This window comes from Nyctibius grandis, chromosome 8 (assembly GCF_013368605.1).
Source record: "Nyctibius grandis isolate bNycGra1 chromosome 8, bNycGra1.pri, whole genome shotgun sequence".
Taxonomy (NCBI): domain Eukaryota; kingdom Metazoa; phylum Chordata; class Aves; order Nyctibiiformes; family Nyctibiidae; genus Nyctibius; species Nyctibius grandis.
Genome location: NC_090665.1, coordinates 6,060,822 through 6,065,718, shown reverse-complemented (window position 1 = coordinate 6,065,718; position 4,897 = coordinate 6,060,822).

Sequence of the window (4,897 nt, the reverse complement as noted above, 5' to 3'; positions counted from 1 at the left end):
GGAATGAGAGGTATAAAGGTTCTCCTCTTTTACCCATATTAATATAAATATCAGAACTTTGCTTAATTTCAGCAATATAAAGTACCCACACTAGGGTGAAAACAAAAGGATGTTTCACCTCTCTTTGTAAGTATCTTTTTTTCACTACTTAATACATATATGTATTTACATACATATAACTTGCTTCAACAACAGCAGGTAGCTCCCATTGCAGTCAGACTCCACTTAAAGTCAGTGTATGGATCAGCTGATAAAGGCACCAAGACAGCTTAAACTAATTACAATTTGCAGGGAGGGTGGTAATTGCACTTCTAACTGCCTAAATTAGGCATATAAAGGCATGGTTGCATTTGTATAGAGGCTGACAGAACACTCTGTGCTAGCTGAAAAGTCAGCCCTAAATAGTGGTAATGTTTTTATCTAAAAACAACTTTTGTTTGCCTAACTCTGACAGTGTTACATCTATTTCATTAGATGTTTAATCAGTTTGTTTTTGTGGTGTTCTCGTTTCCATTTGAGGTTTCGTTACTGATGGGAGGGAGCAGGTTTCTGGCTCTGCGCTTAAAACTGGTCCCAGGGTAAAGAACGTGGCATCAGTTTGCCTTCACCCTTCCAATGTCAGCTGCATAGAGCACTCAGCCAACATTTTAAGCTCCCAATAGCTTTTGTGGTTTTAAAGTACGTTCTAGCTAGCCCCTGTTTTGTCTCTGATGGCTGGCTTTCAGAGGTTGTAAACATCCATCTCACAGCTGAGTTTTCAGCTCCTATTTTTGAAACAGCAACTGTTTTTCTGCAAAATACAGGTCAAGCCGTCCTGTTGAATCTACAACAGATTCACAAACAGGTGCTCTAAAGCAGCTGTAATCTCTCCACCTTTTCTCTTTGAACAAAAACCTATAAAAGATTAATCATCTTAGTCCGTAAATGCTTTAATAGCTTGCCCTGAGTGGATTTATGAATTCTAGGTATAGGTTTGTGAATGGCTGGACTGCTCAAGCCTGGACTCAGCTACGTGAGGAAGTTCACATGAGTCAGATATCAACAAAAGAAGAGCTCAGCTCCAACCTGTATCCCAGACTTCCTCGGGTCTCTTGGCCAACTGCTGGCTTCTTTCTAATTTTTTTAAGCAAGCAAACAAACTATTGCTTCCTTACACGTCACCCTGCCTCAGTACAAGCTTTGGTCTATGTACTCCCTCCAAACTATCACTCGATAGCAAAAAGGCTTCTTAACCACCCTTTATAGCATAAAACTTTTGAGCACTATTCTGTATTTCAACTAGTAACGTAGGTTGGTAACACAATACATACTCTTCTCAAAATGTCGAAGGGCATACTTAAATAAACGCCGTGGCAACGTACATACAGTACACCTACTCAAAGGAATTTTCTCCTTGGAGCACTACTACCCAGAACTTCAAGACAGACATATTAACAAGGGAAGTGAGCAAGCATGCTGCTAGCAAACTGCACTCTCCTTCAAAGTCTGGATCAGGACAGTGAGATATCCCCACTTGACACCCACCCAACAGAAGACCCTTTCCTTTGATAGCTGCTCTTCAATTTTAAGTGGTACCGATTTAGAACAATGGTTATGAGTAAGGATTCTTGTAGAAAGGAGCAGGAGCTCATTGAACTATTTGATTTTGTACAGCCCACAAGAAGAGAAGGTTGTGTTTTAAACAAAGATCATCTTTTGACCTCCTCTTCAGAGAGTTCTAGTCTGTCTGAATGAAAACAATTCTTCTGTATACTGAATGGGGGCTGGCTAACTCTTGCACAATGGTAAGTGAATGAGAGCTAAGTTAGAAAGAAATGTCCTTTTTATCCCAGATTTTATTCCTTAGAGCTGCAGAATAGATCCTATAGTTTTACTGATACAGAAATCTCAGCATAAAGACTTAAGAAATTATACTGAATTCAACTGAACTCTCTGAATTGAAGTTTAAAAAAATTATTCAGGAGATTTGAATTGTCCGTATCACGACTGAAGCTGGGTATTGTACAAAACCAGATGACTACTGGTGCTCAACAAGGCACATCCCTTAACAGATAGATGTATTATTGTTTAACATTCTGGTTTATGAGAACCAGTCTCACCTAAAATTTAAAAGAACACCAACCAAAATACCCCCCAAAATTATGTACTTGTTCTAATGCTATGGCATATGCATGTAGTATTGGAAATGGAGAAGGTAGGGGAAAACCTCTCATTTGTAGAAATGTCTTAATTTTGCTTTTTTCTATTTCTCTGGAGCACTTCTCTAACTTAGAAAGCTTATTTCCACCTCTAATCCTGTTCTGTCATGTACTCAAGTTTCTTGCTGCTGTGTGACAGCTGTAAAACTAATAAGCACACTCTCCCCCTCCATTACCCACTCGGTCAATAGAAATACTGCCCAGAGCCCTGGGGAGCCCCACTCGATATGACCACAACAGATACTATTAAGATTCGCTTTCCCATGGGTAGAGATCAGCCAGTTTTGTATTCGCTCACTAGTAGTTTCCCCTCTGCTAGCAAACATAATACTGTCACACAAGACAATGCCTTACTAAAATTGGGTCAGATGATTCCCACTATTTTCTCCACTATACAAAAGACTCGTTATATTACTCTGGGTAATTAGATTGAGAAGAAGTTGTCAAATCAGCAAATCAGTGTTAATTATTACCTATCAGCTTGTTATTTTAAGCCAAAATCTCACTGTTTTCACTTCTCTCTCACTGAAAAACTTCTGGTCCCTTGCCAGTCAATATCCAAAAGGCAGTTAAGGGCTTCAGTACAACCCTAAGGTACACAGTGGTAGGGCATCCTCTCACCCATTTGGGACCAAGTGTGCCTTCAATTAACTGCTGCTAGAGTACATCACCTTAGAGCATAGTCAAGAAGCAGTAGACAAAGCAATGAATACATTGTCCATTTTAAATCACCTCATTTAATTACAAGGAGACTGAGCTGCCATTTTTCTCTTAGTCCTAATTTTTCAACAGTACACCTGTTTCTTAATAAAAATAGGGGCAACTCATGCTGAAACTTGACATAACAGGCTAAGATCATAATGCATCCAGAATGCAGAAGGGGGTAAAGTCACGCTGGAGGCAGGCATAGTCTTCCTCCTTAATCTCCTTCTTCAAGAGTTAGCAAGACTGAGCAAAACTAGTTCCTCCATCAGAAAGTTATAAGCAACAGAGAGCAGTAGGACTCAGCACGGAACAATCATTTTCCATTCATTCAGCAACAAGAGCTGGGCAGTAGTGGTAATGACAAGATTAGGCAATACAGTAAGCACTAGAGGTTCAATTGGTTTTGACATAGAAGCTAAATACAAATAATTTGGAAATTAAAGACCAGAGGAATAATGATAGGCTGATATCATCATAAGTTTGCATGGAGTTGACCAGGAAGATGTCCTTCCAAAATTAACAAAAAAGAAACCAAAAACAGTTGTCGATTTTTTAGCGTAGTATTTATTGAATAGTTTATTTCCTAGAGCCACTTTATTATATAAGTGTCAGTGCATATTTAGCTCAGATGGATTGAATGGATTAGGACAAAAAAACCCATGGATACACATATCCAGGGAAAGAGGGGAGAATGGTGAGTATATTAAGGCAAAAAAGAACCAAGTTGTACACGTGTAGGTTGGAGCCCAACACAACGCTTTTTATGTGAAAACACAAAGTAGACACTCATAAAAGCCTGTTTATCAAAGCCATAAGCAGTGTTATTTTAAACAGTTTATTTACATTGCTTAGATTGGCAAAAAGAGATAAAAAACAGTTAAGTCTGACACGTTCAGAAGCATCACTAATTACATATAGACATAAGACAAGACACTGGTGGTTAAAAAGAAATCAGAAGCTGAGAACTCCTGCTAATACAGACAGATAAACCGCTAATGAAATGCAAAAATATACATATTTAGATAGTTCCTGAGATAGCATTGCATCACACTAAGTGTTCAGACGGGAATGAAAGAAGTGAAGATTTAGTTTTGAAGGAAGACACAAATACATGACAAAGCCAGGTAAAAGCCTTACAAGTACTAGCTCTGAAATTTGACACACCAAAATTGGGCCCTCAAGTTACCATGTCACACAAATAATCCCACGCATTAAATAATGATTCGTTAACCAAGTATGTGGAAGGTGTGGGGTTTTGGGGGTTGGTTTGTTTAACAGCCCTAATAAAATGGAGTGTAATTATTTTCCTCAGACTTCCACTTCAAAGAAATTCAAAGAATTCAATTGATCATTTTTGGTGGTCAAAGCTAGTTATAGCCTTTAAACTTGCTGTTCAGATAAACCCATGTAACATACCACTGTGTTACAGTGAGGCTGCAGAAGACCATAATCACAGAAACTCAATTCTATTTCTTTATAAACACCACCACATATAAAATATCTGGAATAAGCAGCTGTACAACAGGTTAACTGTCATACTTGAAAGGTCAGGTACTTCATAAGGCATCTCCATTTAAGAAATCAACAATTCAAACATTAGAGTGCTCTGCCAATTGATGAAGTTAGGCAAGCAGAAGAGTCATCCAAACTAGCAGCAAGGTATGTGAACATCATCTTCATTTCAAAATCTGACAAACTAGTTTCTTGCCTAGAAGGGATAATTTCCACAGAAGAAAATGCTTCCACTATGTTGGTGAGAAAATAAGTTTCTGCAAGGGAATACTGTGACTTAAATGAAGACCACGTTACTTATTCCACTGATTAGCTGATCTGCTTCAATACAACTAAAAAGCCCTTGTGATTAACTTAGTGTTATCTAACATTTTGCTAATCATTGCTAAGTGCTAATGACTAAGGTACCATTAATGTCAGGTCATTTGAACAGCCAGCTGCTTGTCAGTCACTACAATACAGCATTGTATTTTAAACCTGCT